Below are 18,200 nucleotides of genomic sequence, written 5' to 3' on the forward strand. Positions count from 1 at the left end.
TCGAATTTTTGAACAGGAGCATATACCTTACCTGGAGAGGACATGATCTCGCGTGCCACCTCTTTGTGCATCATGTGATCCTAATACAAATCTCGTTTTGCGGGAAACTTTGCCGCGTTGTCCGTAATTCGAATTTTTGAACAGGAGCATATACCTTACCTGGAGGTGGCATGATCTCTCGTGCCACCTCTTTGCGCATCATGTGATCCTGATACAATTCTCGGTAGGTTAATATCGCGGTCTCTCTCTTCGCGGGTTTTGTTATCTTGACATAAATTTTTATGTGTTTGTCAAATTTGCGCCTCTTACAGAATTTGGTATAGAATATTATTTTTGGAGGGTAATGGAAGATTAGATAGGATTTAATAAATTATACATAATTTTCTTTTTTGTTAAACATTTTTATTTTATATTTATTAACGATATACATGTTACATTCTTATATTTATTTTATCATATAAATAGTTCTATAATATAATATAATATAATATAATATAATATAATGTAATATAACTTAATATAATATAATATAAACAATATAATACAATATAATACGAAATAGTATAATATGATATGATATAATATAATATAATATAGTATGATATAATACAGTATAATATAATATAATATAAAATAATATAATACAATATAATATAACTTATAATATAATAGATCTTAATGCTACAAAATAAAATATAATACAAAATGGTGTAATTACTCTTGGATGTGTTCCAGTAATCGAAGTAAGCGTTTCATTTTGTTTGTCCCCTTCGTTTCTGAAACAGAAAAAATGAAGCATTATTTATTGTTAATTCTGAAGATATTTAATCCATTCTGTTTGAGAGATAGTTCTTTCATAATCCAGCATGTTTTTACTTAATTTGTTGATTAACTTCATTATGGCGATATTGAGAAAGAATAGATTAAAGAATGATGTTCTGAAATTGTAAGATTTGCAAATAGTCCGAATAATTTTGATATGACATATAAATTAGTTCGTCGTTTCTTACAGAAAAAACAAAAAAAAAGTAACTTGACTAGAAAAATCAAACATATACTTTTGTGAGTCATTAGAATTACGACATAACGACTTTTTTCTTAGTGTTACGTGATGATTAGTTCGTCTCCCAAAGTATTCTACTCACGTAACGCTTCGTGTGACGTGTGAATATGCGAGGGTAAAAAAAGAAGTGAAAGAAAGAAAAAGACGTTTCCATTTTTTTCTTACCTGTTTGCAAGATTAATATTTATCGCTAGTGTAATATATTTTAATCATAATTGGATTTATCGCTAACAAACAGTTGCAATGTAAATATTGAAATATTCAATGTTAATATAATCGTAGATAAAGAATAAGACATTATTTTAAAACCATTACAAACGTCTTTTAAAGTGTTCTTTGGTATTTGAAAAACTAATAAAAAGCCGAATTATCGGCAAATATACAAACATTTAATGTTTTAATACGAATAAATTGTTTCCTTGATACTTACGGAATATTATTAAATGGATTATATAAATCTTATGTGTTTCATACATTGCATTGTATTATACGATCGAGTAAGAACATAAGTAATGTGCATTATAAATATTGACGTGCAAACTTACGTCGCCCGAACAAAATCGTTGCAGTCGTTTAACATATGATCTGTCGATTCGATTCGATTCGATTCGATTCTAATCTTCGAATTTTCGAAATTCATAGAATAGTTCAATTTGATTTTGCATCTATTCGAAATAAAATTGAATTATAAACTAAAACGAATAGGATAAATATTATATTGCTTAACCATTTCCAGGAAAACTTTGATAAAACGAGTTTTGAAAAAACAAATGGACCTTTCTTATCTTTTTATCTAATTCTTTATATCTAAATTTCTCAACGGAGAATCATGATGAGTTTGAACACGCAATCTGTCAAGTAACCAGGAAGATTCAACTAAAATATTTCATTTAGATACAATCTTCTTTAAATGCGTTGTTTTGAGTTTCGTTATTTTTATCATTAAAAAAAAAAAAAAAAAAAGAAAAAAAAAATGAAAGAAAGACAAAAAGAAAAAAGAAAAAAGAAAAAATAGGGAAGAAGAGGAAAAAAGGAAAAATATAACTTTAATAATTCGCAGATGATATCTTATTAAAAAATTACTCGACGTTTTTGATATCAAGTTTTTACGAATATCTTTACGCGTATATGTATGCATGCTGTATGAATGCTATGGTGTAAAACAAACACACACACATTACGGAAGATAAGCCTGCCGATCGCGTTTAGCCAGTTATTGGTTGGCTGGTTGGCTGACAGGTCTCACGTCGACGCAAACACGAGCCACAGTTAGTGGTCATTGTCAAGGCCAGGTTTCTGCTGACTTGTACCTTGCATAATGTTTTCTTAGATTGCTGTTGTACGAATACAGAGTAGTATAGGCGCCTACGTCTACATATAGACGTTTATATATATATATATATATATATATATATTTCTTTTTATTTATTTATTTATACATGTATGTATGTATATATGTAAATTATCGACTATGTCGAATGCATTTATCGATGTAGAATTAAAATCCCTTAAATTAGTATAATTTAATATTTTACTTTATCATTTTATGTATTTTTTCAGTATTAAAAAAGACTCGTAGAATAATGATAAAAACGATGATAATAACGTCGACTTTGAGGATTACCTTAAAAAAAGAAAAAGAAAAAAAGAAAAAACAAAACATTCTACCGCGAACTTAATTACAAACAAAATTTCATTTCGACTCGTTGATCGGCCAGTATTTTTAACTATTTTAACATAAGAGTGAAACTTTTTATGAGAATTATATTATAGCAAGCTTTGTTTCGTAGTAGAACGTGTAAAATTTCTATTGGAAAATAATAGCCTGTTACGTGTTTATAATAGAGCTCAATCATGAACTATTATAAGAAATACTTAAAAACATATGATTTCAACGAATGACTGTCACTCTGAACAAATCGTAATTTCTGTTGGAAGATCTTGACGATAGGACATCACCCCCTCGGCGATGGATCGTGGTATCTTTCTTTTTCTTCTTTTTCTTTTTTTTTTATTACATTTTACGAGAACATATATATATATATATATATATATATATATATGCATAGATAATGTATACGTGTAATCGTAACAATTTCGTAACACTATAGTTTTTTATTCTTCTCCGTCCTCTCTTCTCTTTCTTTCTCTCTCTCTTTCTCTCTGTCTGTCTATTTCTCTTTCTACGAATGGATCATATAAATCACCCTCGCATTAGATCTCTTCTTGCACTGTAATTTACTCGTCATCGATATACATACATACATACACACGTATTTGTATACATATATCTAATTATCCGATACTTCTGTTTCTTTTTTCCATTTTCTTTTCTTTTTCTTTTTCTTTTTTTTTAACAAGAAGAAAATGACGCAACGCGAATCGTATTCGAATTTTCCACGGTCTCAATTTCTTAATCACCGGTACACTTTACTTCCCTTATTCAACACGAATTCTAATGCGTTTTTAACCTATTCATTGATCATTTTGCAATAAATATGTACGCAATATATGTGTAAGATAACAGAAACAGGAATAAGATATATCGATGCTATTAAATGCATCTTATTTACTTGTTTACTTACTTACTCACGGCTACGTAATAATTGTTTTAGTTTTACGTACTTAGATATCTTCCTTCTTTTTTTTTTTTATTTAATTTATTTATTTCTTTCGTTTTTTTCTTTTCCATCTTATTTCTTAGACATCATCGAAAAGATTTTAATCAGCAATTTAACCGGTAATTCTTTCCTCATATTTTCATCTTTATTTTATATTAGTATATATCTAAATCACTTGAATGATACCGATCGTTCGATAAAATACTTCCTACTTGAATCTTAACAAAGTTTCTTAACTTGTTTTCTCCCTCTACTTCTCTCTCTCTCTCTCTCTCTCTCACTCTTTCTCACTCTCTTTTTCTCTTGCTATCTTTCTCACGCTTGTGAAGAAATAAGGAAAAAACGCGATCTTTAAACATACATAATGTAACGCAAAGATAAAAGAATAAAAAAAAAAAGAAAAAAAAAGAAGGTGGGGGATAATACGTTGCGTCATGTAATAGTTCGTCAGAAGTTTACTCGTTTTGCGAAATTGTCTTATTCGATCGTTCAATCATTATAAATCAAATCGTTTTTTAGGATTTACGATCTTATTTTTCTTTTTCTTTTCTTTTGTTCGACTGTCGCCGGCCAAATTTACGATCGTACGTTCGTTCTAGTGAATGAACTATGTATATCTATTTCTCGTGACCATTGCAAACAAAATTTGAAGAAGGAGAAAGATAAGTTACGTAAGTTGTAAGTGACGTATAGTTAAGCAGCATTATATGCTCGAAGGAGTTAATAAAAATCCAATTATGTTCATAGAACAATTACTTACGTTCGATAATGACGAGCGGACGATTTCGCAATCGTTTTAGGTTGTAATTGAAAAGAAGTAGGAAGAAGCATCAACAACAAGAAGAAGGAGAAGAAAAAAAAAAGAAGAAGAAAAAAAGAAAACGGGACATAGAAAGAAACAAATCGTATTTCATCGATAATCACATCGATGTTGATCGTTTTGATGATTACATGCATTTTGCTTCTTCTGTTGTTACCACGGTTACCATGGCTACCGTAGTTGTCTACTACTATTATGTCAGAATTGCATAACTCACTGGATTTAAAGAAACGAGAGACATATGTAGATATAGAATGTAAGTGTGTACCTAATTCATGGAACGTTCCAGTTATTTTTATCATTCGACACTTGTTTTATCTTTTTTCTTTCATTTCTATATAATATTTTATGATATTTAATTGGTCAATAAGTGACGATGGAATTTTCAATATTTTATATAAAGAAATAAGATATAAAATATAATGTACGTATATATATTTTTACCAATTAGTGGTAATGTTTTACGACATTGGATTGGTCAATAAGTAATATCCGAATTTTTAATATTTTATATATATATATATATAATCATATTTATATATATAATATTATGATATATTGTATATATTTGTATTATATATAAAGAAAACGAAATATAAAGTACTACAATAATATAATATAATTTTTTAATACAAAATTTAATACAAAAGTCAATAAGTAAAACCATTTATTATAAAAATGATGTGTAATTCCATTTTTCTTGTTAAAATGATATTTAAAGATTTGTGCTACATAAATGTTAATTGATAAATCTTAATGTTTGCTTATTTCTATATTTTTGAGAGTGTAAATTAATCTAAATTATTTATTTAAGACGATAATTTTCTTATTAATATCATTGTTTTATTCAAATAACGATTATGTTATAGTTTGATTACATTACGTTTATTATACTGAGTGTATAACTATAATCCAATCTCTATTTTGATTCATTATGTAAAAATGTTTACGAATATTCATGACGTATTAGTAATTTTTATATTTGTGACCTAAGAATCTTTAAATATTCTTTTTATCAGAAATGCGTATATCTTACGTAAATTATAAATATGTATTATTTAACCAACGCTATACATATACATACATATATATATATATATATATATAAAGTATTATATTCATTAATATATACTACGTACAAAATAAATGAAAGAACTGTTCGTAAAAGAAAAATTGAAGCTTGTTAAAACGATTCATATCGTTACGATACATATTACGAAAGAGAGAGAGAGAGAAAGAGAGAAAGAGAGATAAAGAGAGAGAGAGAGAGAGAGAGAGAAATAGAAGAGGAGTAGGAGAATGGATACATATTTGTTTCTTTTTTTATTAAATTGTTATGAAAGAGTTTTTACAAAAGTAGAATATCGACAATTGTTTTTTTTTCTTTGTTTGCTTTTCTTCCTTTTTTTCTTTTTTTATTTCTAGTGTGTTACTATGTATTTCTACATTGTATTAATTGATTGTGAGGATTTTTAATTGATCTAATCGTGACTAAATACCGATTGGACTCTTTCGTAATTACAGGACGTGCTAATCATCTTGCCGATTAAATTATACTGTATAATACGAAGATAAAAAGTATAATAAAACGTTATATTTATACAATTTGCAGAGCGTAGATAGAATTTACTGACGCATGTTAAACTTGTTTTTTCGTTTAGGTTACGTTACGTTCACGCCTTGTTAAAAACATGATTTAAATCACTTTGAGAGATCTCATCGTAACAGTCAACAAACATATCGATTTCAATATCGAATTCTAAACAAATTCTATCTATCAGTCTTATCGTCGATTTCATTCGTTCATTGCATATCATTTTATACGAATAGTTTCTATTACTCATTGATTAACTCAGACAATGGAAATAATTTCATCACTCTTTCGGCGAATTTAAAAATATTATATTTTTATGTAAGATTGCTGAGAATTAATTTCATCAGAATTAATTCCCACGCTTTTTCCATTAAACACAAATTTCTTTATCAGCACATTATATCTCGTTACGTCTTTTATTATTATATCGTTGAAATTTTATTGTTAAGTTATTGGTAATGTTCGAGTATTAAACACAATTGGACTCTATGAAATTTTATTTATTTTATAAAGACTCCTATAATTTTTATTATTAGGAAAACTTTATAATTTTTGTATTATGTAATTAATTTTATTTCTCTTTCTTTCTTCTCTCTCTCCCTTACTTTTTATTTATTTCTTTTTATTTTATTTATTTAATTGTTCCTTCCTTTAAAATTCTTTAGACAATTATTTATTATTAATTTAGTTTAAATCGATGATTGATTATGAATATAAAATCGGATCGGAGTGACGGATATCTGTTGAAGTATTTGTAAACATATTTATTTGCTAACAAATATATTTAATAAGTAGAATATTATTACTTATATTACTCATAACTAGATTATTATCACTTAGTTTACTGTCAATTTTCAATAATAGATAGATGAAACGTATGTATAGAAAATAAAATACAAAATATAAAACAATGCTAGTGCGATATTTGTAATTTTTTAAGTATCTATTTCTGTATGTACATTAATAGAATTTAAATATGATTTTTGTTGATAATTGAGTGACTGATGTCTTTTTTTTTTCAAGAACATAGGTAAATTTCAAGAAGAGATTTATTTTATGATTCTTTTACCGTTTATTTTACGATTTTTATCGGAGAATAACAAAAAATAATTTGTCAACATTAATGTCGAATTTTATTACTTTATTAGCAAAATAGTTGCCATCACCATTTAAAAAAGTTAATGGTTGTTTGAAGTAATAACTTATGTAAAGAACGAATCGGATAGTGATTAAAATTGAAATGATCCTTTTATGTTTATATATGTTTGTGATATCTCATTCCACCGAGCATGATACCGACGCAATTAGTTAATATTAATTTTTACCGGAAAATTCCTGCGTTTTTATTTATGCGTAGGAAAAAAAGAAAAAGAAAAACAAAAAGTAATTAAAACATAATCATATAAATAATAAGTAAAAAATTAATATTACAAGTAATGTAAATAAATAAATACTTCAAAGAAGAAATACAAATACATACATCTCTAGTTATTCGATTAATATTCCCATTAATTAATACGCTAAATAATTCGTAAAATAAATGATCGGTATATGCGAATATTTAATTCAGTACAAACAATTAAACGTCAGTATCGCATACTGATATTATATTATATTTACCGACCATTTATTTAAAATACTAACTCAAATAAATACCAATCGAGAAGTATATCCGCGTAAAGAAAAAATAATGGAAAAATTAAAAGGACACCAAAAAAAAAAAAAAAATCAAAAAATATAAAAATAATTTCGCTCAATTGAAATTGCATTTTAAATCGTTGTGAATCGTAACCGAGATTGACTGGCCCGATAAATAAAATAAATTTATATTATATACGCAGAAGGAAAAATTATTTTACGCGTTGGGACGATTACTTACTTGGATCGTTGTCAGCGTCAATTGTTTCGTATTACGTCGGTATGGCCAACAAGAAGGTATTACGTGATATTATTTCGCATAGTATTACGTGATATTATTTCACGCGCTAATCATAAAATACGTTTTATGTTTTATGGAGGAACTTATTATCCGATGTATAATATATAATAAAATTACATTGTGTGCATATATGTATGAGCGAGTATGAGAAAGAGAAAGAGAGAGAGAGAGAGAGAGAGAGAGAGAGAGAGAGAGAGAGAGAGAGAGAGAATCACGAAAATATTCAGCATAATATATTCTTCAGATGATATTTAAAATTTAATGTATTTTTTTTATATAATCGATGAAAACTACTACAAACTTCTTTATTGTGAGAATCTAAGAATATTATAGTACGTTGTAAAGATGAAAAAAAAATCAGTGTTTACTAAACATTTTTAACAAACCTTTTGTTTTTCTTATTATTCGTTTGATTTATTACAATTCTACAAATAAATAAAATTTAATTTGTTTGTTTTCTTACTTCTGTTATCTCTCTCTCTCTCTCTTTTTCTTTCTTTCTCTCTCTCTCTCTCTCTCTCTCTCTCTCTCTCTCTCTCTCTCTCTCTCTCTCCCTCTCTCTCTCTCTCTCTCTCTCTCTCTAAATTAGAAGTTTGTATTACTCGTAATCATTATTATTGCAATGTGTATGTGATAAAATTATGATTAGAACATCGATAATATTCTTAAGAATTTCTTTTAAATAATTATAATATTTTTATCACGTACAGTAAATGCAATAATATTATATAAATAAATATTGTATACTTTTAATGTTTACTTTATAAAAATGGTTACAAAAGGCATTAATCAAATAGATGTATCAATTTGTATATAATTCGCGTGAGAGTCCACGTGTTAATCTATTTATCTACGTCTATTATCTCCATCATTCTTTCTCTAAATCCATTTTTTGCTTTGATTAAGCATCATGGTACCAGATCGATGGAAATAGAAAACAAGCGAGATAGAACAACGCGAATGATCGGACAACTTGCTTATCTCACATATAAATATATACATGTACATATATGTGTGTATATATAATCGTCGTTTATGTTGTACCGCAATCTCTTAATCATCGTTACGTGGATTATCGGTATTATGTAATTTAATGTGGTTCTTAATCAGCATGGTTCTCTGGCCGAGCAATCGCTCACGTGTGAATCGCATTGATCCTTCGTTAACTATTTATATACTAGATAGAAGGAAACGGAGAGAGAGTGGGGGAAAGAGTGAGGAAGAGAGAGAGAGAGAGAGAGAGAGAGAGAGAAAGAAAGAGAAAGAAAGAAAATAATAGAAAGCAACAAATACACATACACACACACACATGCAAACATATACAAAAATATAATAGAATATAATAATAGAGAATATAATAAAGTTTATTACAAATTCTTTTAGAAAAATTCTATATTACAATGTTTTACGAACTATTTATAGTATCGATTGAAGTTACGTAATTGATTCATAGGTAGTGATGATAATCAAAATATAAGATTGAAGATAAGAATATAGTAAATATAGATATAAATGCTAGTTAAGATAACGGGCCGATTTATAAAATAAAAAATTCTGTCATCTTTCTTATTGGTTCTATCAGAATACGTCACTAGTATATAAAGAAAGAGAGAGAAAGAGAGAGAGAGAGAGAGAGAGAGAGAGAGAGAGAGAGGGAGAAGAAAACATAATTAATACTTCCAGACATATATTACGCGATTCTTTCACACGATCGATATCTAATGAAACTGCATAAAAATCGTGCCGATTAGTTTATTTTCAATAATCCTTTCAAATGACTCGATGGTTTTTTCCACTGACGATGAAAGATCAAAAACAAATAATGTTTGAAATTTAACACATATTTGTTAAATATAAGATACGATAAATTATTTCCATTTTACGTTTTAAGTGAAACGTTCGATCATTCGATCTCTCTCTCTCTCTCTCTCTCTCTCTCTCTCTCTCTCTCTCTCTCTCTCTCTCTCTTTCTCTCTCTTTCTGTCTCTCCGTCTCTCTTTTTCTTTCTCGAAGGTCCGTTTAGCCAAGACTTTAAAAACAATTAATGATAATGATTATTGAACAAAAAAAAAAAACGGTTAAATCTTGAAGTACTTGACCGTATTTCTTTCAACTCGTCAAATTGGTCGAGCAATTTATCGATAGATAAGGTAAAAGCAACATAATGCTTTCCGTAAGTGTCTTTAGATCGTTTAATAACAAGAACGAATGGTAGTCCCTTGTTGGTTGTGATTCAATTAACCCTGAATACAAGAAAAAGAAGAAGAAGCAGCGGCATAGTTTAAACGAAGAAATGTTTAGTAGAGCTAAGTGATACGCTTCTTACGTTTTCTTTTTTATTGTTTCTTTTTCCTCTTTTTTTTTCTTTTTTTCTTTTTTCTTCTTTTTCTTTCTCTTCATCGATTAATCACTATCGGAACTTTTAATCATTCTACGATTCTTTATTGTATTTATTAGACAACACAGATTTGTTTACGTTGCATTAGTCAACTCAATAATACGATACGTTGGCATAATATCATAATACCGATAAAAATGATAAGAGACGAACAAAATGATTTCTTAGTTTTTAATCATCATTTCTTTTTCTTTTTTTGCCAACCGATTGTGTAATCAATAGAAGACTTTTGCAAAAAAAAAGAAAAAAAAAAAAAAAGAATAAAAAGGAAAAAGCTAATGGCGGATAGTTTCGATGTTTAACAATAAGCACGATTTATCTCGATTTTTCTCGATATATCCCGAATGTAATGTACGTAACGAATGTATTGTAAGTACGTAGGTACGTAAGTACGAACGTAAATACGCCCGCAACACTTACCCGCTCATTTTCTTTTTTCTAACACTTTGATGTTAATTATTACGCAAGCTGATATCCCGCGGCATTTTTATTACAATTTTAGATTAGTAGTAACACTGCTAATTTGCCGTAATTTTAATATTTTATATATTCAGACGATTGAAAGAACGTAGTTAGTTAGCTTCTTTTAAGAAAAAAAAAATATATATATATAATCGAAAGCATAGTTACATGCACCGTACCTCCATCAATTGCTTCTTCAATGTAATTTGTATTTTTTTTTACAAATTATGAAATAAACAAGATCATTTAATGCGAATGTCTATACGAAGAGGAAAGACAACGATAGGTTGTAAATACGTTGTGGCAAAGAAAAATAATAAAAAAAAAAAAATAAAATAAATGGAGTACATAAACGTAATAAGTATTTAAAAAGAAAAAATATTGTAAAATAATTAAACAAGGAAAAAAAAAACCTGTAAAAGAATGACTTCGTGTTTTTACAAATAGGAGAGATATGGAGAGGCTACAAATGCAAAAAAAAAAAAAAGTAAAAAAAAAACAAGAAAAAAATAATTGTTCTAAAATAAAAAAATGAAAAAACAAAAAATGTAAAAAGAGCGACTACCTCGTTCGTTCGTTCATCTTTCCGGATCTTTAGATTCTTCTTTCCGATCCTTTCGAGATTAAAGAATAAAAGAATGAGGCTATTGATATTTTTATTCGACGAAATAGCACGACTATTACAGTCTAAGATTAATGATTTAATAATTATCTATGCACAATGATAATCGTAAGATAAAGAAGTATGTAACAGCACAGTTAAAGAGTTCTTAGCTTATCTAAATCTCTAATTGATTTGTTTTAACGAGAAACGAGATTCCATTTAATAAAAGAGGATCTTTTGTTTCTTCTTCTTCTTACTTTTTCCTTTTTGTTCTTTCTTTTTTTTTTTTTTTTTTTCTTTTACTTGGAAAAAGAACATTGAAACAATGTGAAAACATTGAATCGGTGTATGTAATTGCTTAATGATTGGCTAAAAAGTGAGAGTGGCAGATCACATTCTTTTTTTACTATTCTTTTCTTTTTTTCTGTAGAACTATTCATAACTCATGTCTATCGTTGGATAGGATACGGAAGAAGTTACAATATGTAAGGTCAGACCGATTGATTACGACCGGAAGCCTTTCGTAGAGTCGTAACACGCATTCGTTTAAGAGTCGTTGACAGGAGTAGTGACGGTTGCACGAGCTACGAGTCATCATCGACGGGTCGACAGGTCCTTGGACTTAACTTCCTACTTCGATCATTAAGACTTTCTTTCGTCATTCTTTCGAATCGATATATATATATATATATATATATATATATATATATATGTACACGTCTCAATGTAAATATATGTCAATGTATATCTATCTACTTAGATAAAGTGTTCTTGACATGATTTAATATCATATTATATATTAGTTTTATGTTTATGTAAAATGATCTGTTTTTAAGATATATATGTGTACATATATATATATATATATATTTATACATAATATTAAAATATTAATAATTATTTGGATATATACATATATATTATATATGTATACGTGATCATATTATATATGTATAATTATAAAAATTATATTTGTTAGATCGTAGAATAATTTCTATGATATTTTTGAATAAAATAAAAATTGATCTAACTTCGATAAGATATTTATTTAGTTAACAATATATTGTCCATTATTATTGACTATTATTATTTAATTTGTTAGCATTGCATGACGTGATTTTTAATTGAAGATACAATAAGAGTTTTATTTGTCTTTTTTTCTTTCTCCTTTTTTGTAATGCTAATATGACAGTAAAACGCGCGAGTAAAACCTTATTTATTATTTGTTTGCGTAGACTTCCTTGCTTGTTTGTTTTTTTCTTTTTCTTTTTCTTTTTTTTTCTTTTTTTTTTTTTTTTTCGTAGGAACCATAATTTTGATGGAAAACTTTGAGAAAGAAGATAAGACGAGTGAGATACGATATAACATACAAAACATATATTCGAGAGTTGTGTGATACGGTTGATCGGTAAAGTAAGTATAAACTCGTGAGAGCCGGCGCTAATTGAATCATCGTGCGATTAAGTGGCGCGAGGCTAAATCGAAAACAATTTTTCAATTGACATGATTGGTTGTACCTCTGACATTCGACGTTGAAATTCAATTAATTCATCTGCTAATCGATCTAATACTATTTTTATCTTATCTACATATTCCCTGTTAACAAGGATTCTAATTGTTCATGTTTTATATTTTATCTCGTGATCGAATTTATTTTGTTTTTTTTTTTCTTTCCATTTTTTCTTTTTTTTTTTTTTAACTCAAATCGTAATAAAAATCTAAAAATTATATGTACGTACAAATATGTTCAAATAAATAATTCATAATTGTTCGAGTAACTAATATATTTTATATAATTAATATATAACTAATATATATAAAAATATATATGATCACCTATAATATATACGTATATATCTTAACCAATTATTAATATACATCTATTAATAATATTATAAATAATATATATATATATATATATATATATAAGAATATTATATCTGTAATTATATATATATATTTCCTTTTTTATTATTTAATAATAATATTATAAATTTTGCAATTATATGATTTGATATTAATACATTTTTTACTAACTTATTAATTTTACCACTATTAATATTACAATATTTATTTAACAATTAATATAATTATAAATGTAGGGAAATAAGATTTGACCGGATATAGATTAATATATTATCAAAATATTAAAATTGCACTCGATACTGCAACTGTATATCGTAAAGCAAAAGCACACAATGTTGATTTGGGTCGCGCGTGGGCGACGCGTGAATTACATTGTTGAATTGGATCGCCGTGACGAGGAAGAGAGGCGGAAGGCGAACGATGAATAAAAAAGAATGAAAGAAAGAAAGAAAGAAAGCAAGAAGGAAAGAAAGAAGGAGAAAGAGAAGGAGAACACATGGGTACGAGACTCAAAGGCATTAAACTGACTCGGTGGCCGAGGTCAGTAAGCCGTCCACCATCTTTCTTTCATTCGCTATGGAAAATACGAAGGAGACGGTCCTTAGCCCCGTATAACCGTCCTTCGATGAGAGTCGATTCCTCCTCGATTCTTAAGGTTCTTTTGCTAGACAATAAGTACCGACGACGTTGACCTTGCTCACTTCGAATCTACGTCCTTAAAAAATCATTTATCGAGGACTTCTTATTCTTTTTCTTTGTTTTTTTTTCTGTTTTATTTTATTTTATTTTATTTATCCCTCGTTGCTCTTCGATCAATTTTACTGCAGAAAGATTATTAGAATTTGCGAATAATATTTCTTTTCTTTTTTTTCTCTCTATGCGAAATATTAATAAAATTTGTTCGATAACTTTTAAATGCATCGTTTACTTCTGCTAGAACTATTTAAAACGAATGATATTACGTTAAGACGTTACGTTAATAGTATGAAAGTATAAATAATGGAGGAATTACATTGTCATATGTTCTCTCTCTTTCTCTTTTTCTTCTTTCTCTCTTTCGTTTTCTTAATTAAGATATTTCGTATAAATCGATGTTTTTTTTTTTTACATATCACATTAAATTACGTTAAATTTATTCGAAAATACGTGTTAAACTTGTCAAACTCATTAAGAATTTTTTTCTCTAGAATTACTATCGTAATTTGCTTTCTTAGAACTGTTATTGCAATTATTATAGCAAAAATATTGATTATACGTTGCTTTTGTCACTTTACTGATTAGTTTGAAAAACAAAATAAACGAAATGTCCTCGAAGATTTAACAAATAAAGATAAATTATCTATTACTTGAAAATAGTCGTATTAAAGAAAGATCGAAGCACTTTGCATATCGGTACATAATCATTCAATGAATAAATAGCGCCTAATTTTGTAAATGCCTATTCTCGTATTATTCTCACGCGTCGCGATTTTTTTCTTTTTATTCTCTTATTGTTCAATCGCACGAATCCCATACAAAATATACGTGTACGAAGAATGTGCCCGGTTGCATATGGGAAGTGACAGCAACGGCAGGTGTCGATTCTACGCACAATAAAAGAAAAAAAAAAAAAAAGAAAAGAAAAGAAAGAGAAAGAAGATAAGAAAAAAAAACAGTTCATATATAAAATATATGCCCGATGTGACCTTGTTTTCGAGTTATACTTTGTTATTCACGGTTTGTCCGGACCAGAATCCACTTGATTTTAACTTATGGGGAGGCAAGAGACGAGTGGGGGAGGGATCGATCGATCTGTCGGTTGGTCGAGGGGAATAGTGAGGGAGGACGACATTTAAAGTCCGTAGTTTATAAAACTCCAATTGATAGTGTTGAAATACTTCGTCAACGTGTTGTCGATCAAGGCTGCTTTCAAATGCGTTACAAAGCCCGACCTGTTCGTACAACGTGTTCGACAATTGCGATGATAAGAATCACACGTCTATTGAAACTTGAGATGATTATTGAAATAATTTCTCTGAAGTTGGATAGAAAAGATTATTTTACAATTATGACATAAAACGAATTGTAAGTAAGGGGGAAAGAAAAAAGAACATTAAAAAAGCGTTCACACGAGATATGAACGTTTTATTTTCTCTTTTTTTTTTCTCTCTCTCTTTTTTCTTTATTTATTTTAAAGCACGGAATGCAGTTCCGATGTACTTGTTTACTTATTTCTTATATACACTCGGTCTATATGAAATTGTATGTTTGTTATATTTGCGACTCTGTCATTGTCCGACATTATAGATAAAAGAAGATAAAAGAAATCGTACTTTTCTCCCCATCTCTCTCTCTCTCTCTCTCTCTCTCTCTCTCTCTCTCTCTCTCTCTCTTCTTTCTTTCTTATTTCCTTCTTATTCTTTCTTTATTTCGACCTTTAGCCAATCATAGTCTGAAAAAAGAGTTCACAGAGATGTCTCGTACGCGATCGTTGTAATAAATTTTAGATAATAGATTCTCATTCTTTCGTTTCTCAAAGAAAATAATTTTCATTGTTGCAACCAGTCAGCCACGAAATATTATCCGGAGCGAAGTGATTAACGTTGCTCGTAAAATCACTCTTGACATTTTTCAGGACGGAAGTTGGGTAAACGAGAAACATCGTTTTCTTTCTGGTTTTATATATATATTTATATATATATATATATACATATATATATATGTATGTATGTATGTATAATATGTATATATTATCGATTTACTAAGTGGATTTTTGTAAGAGATGGAGAAAAAAAGAAGAAATAAAAAAAGTTTAGAACGAGAAGATGAAGGGAAAGCGATGCTTCAAGAGAATGTAAGAATGATTTTAAATGACATAGTAAAGAATCAATGACTATTCTTGCAGGTCAGGGACGAGTTATATGTACCTACCAATGCTCGGTAACAACTCGTTTCTGTTGTTATTGTTATTGTTGTTGTTGTTGTTGTTGTTGTTATTATTATTATTATTATTATTATTATTATTATTTTATTCTTTCTTTCTCTCTTTCTCTTTTTATTTTTGATCTATCATTGATCTTTTTTTTTTAAATATCGATAATATATTTATATATGTACACGTACCCTTATGCATCTATGTATAAGCATATATTAAGAGACTACAATCACTAAGATCCTGTGATTATATTTTTATGTTTCTTTTCTTTTCAATTATAAACGTATTAAATATGTGCATATGTATGTTTGCGAACATGTTCACGAACGTTCTCATTATATTTACTTTTATCTTTGATTAGATTCCATCGTAATAGATCACGATCCCAATCGTAAATAGACATATATGCGAAAAGATAATTTTCGTTAGCCGGTGACGAGAATATAACTATTATACGTTCGTACGATATTTATATTTATCTTTCTATCTTTTCTACTTCCGTCTGCGACAAAGAAGACAAAGATGGAAGAACGATACCATCGATCGTAATTGGGATAAGTCATGCAAAAATATCTTTGTACATACGTGCATAGATATAATAAATGTTATCGTCGAACGTACCAGATTGAAATAGTTACAAATAATATTCTTTATTGAAGATAGTTAACTCGTCATTGTTTCAAGAGAAACAAGATCGACCTGACGAACTGACTAAGTACTTATTTGTAAGTCTAAATATATCCTATACTCAGGACGAAAGTGTACTTACTTGCGTATTTAAACATGGTGTTCCGTGTAACGTTTGAACTATCACAAATGCATCATGTAATTGCATAAGATAATTTCGATCGACTATAGCCATAAATAGGAAAACGAGTGTCAGGTGATAACGACAGACAAAACAAATAAATGCACGATCATCTTTGCGATGTTTGAGTTATTATGATGTGTTGCAAAATGAAAAAAGAAAACAAAAAGAACGAACGAGAGAAAGAAAGAAAGAAAGAAAGAAAGAAAGAAAAATAATTTTTAAGAAAAAAACCAAAGAAAATTTAAAAAAAAAAGAAGTAGGAGAAAAAGAAACAAAATTAAAAAAAAAAAAGGGGCAAAAGAAAGACAGGTACTTTACTTAGACGTACAAGTGTCTATTATGCATATATGTATGTTTTGTATGTATGTATGTTTTATATGTATGTATGTACAAGTTTTAATGGTAAGAGCGCACCGACTTGGACGATGTTTTCGCCTCTCGCCTTTCGCATTGGCACAGGTCAGGGATATATTCTACTTAGATATATATCTATGTATCTATAAGTATGTATATATAGTTTTATATATATATATATGTATATATATATATATATATGTATACATGGTAAAAGAGTGATACGAGAAGGCGTATTGTTATAAATGCGACTCTAAGAGTTCGTGCCTTTTCTTGTGCGATATAGACAATGGCACCATTTACCGATCGCGACACGATTAATCGTCAAGTCTTCGTTACCGAATCGCTCGCGATTAACTCGACTTTATTATCGTGTAGAGCCGCAAAAATTATTATTCTCCGCGACGCAAAATCAAAATAATTACGTATCGCTTAATTGCGGTAGACCGATCTGTCGGCGGATAAAATCTTGGACATCCGTGCAACAAAAAAGAAAAGAATACTTAGAAGAAGAAAGAAAAAAACATTAGTTACCGAGACAGATATATATATATATGTTTTTTAATTTTTTAATTTTTTCTCTTTTTTTTTTTAGATATAACAATGGCTATAATGATCGATAATCGATACTATTTCTGGACACAAACGATTGTTTTCCATTTCAACGGAAATAGATCCTTCGTCCTATTTTATTCTGTTTCCTCCATGTTCGATGTTAAAAGATGCTGATTAAGAGTTATCACCGTACATCCAT

This window comes from Vespula pensylvanica, chromosome 10 (assembly GCF_014466175.1).
Source record: "Vespula pensylvanica isolate Volc-1 chromosome 10, ASM1446617v1, whole genome shotgun sequence".
Taxonomy (NCBI): Eukaryota; Metazoa; Arthropoda; class Insecta; order Hymenoptera; family Vespidae; genus Vespula; species Vespula pensylvanica.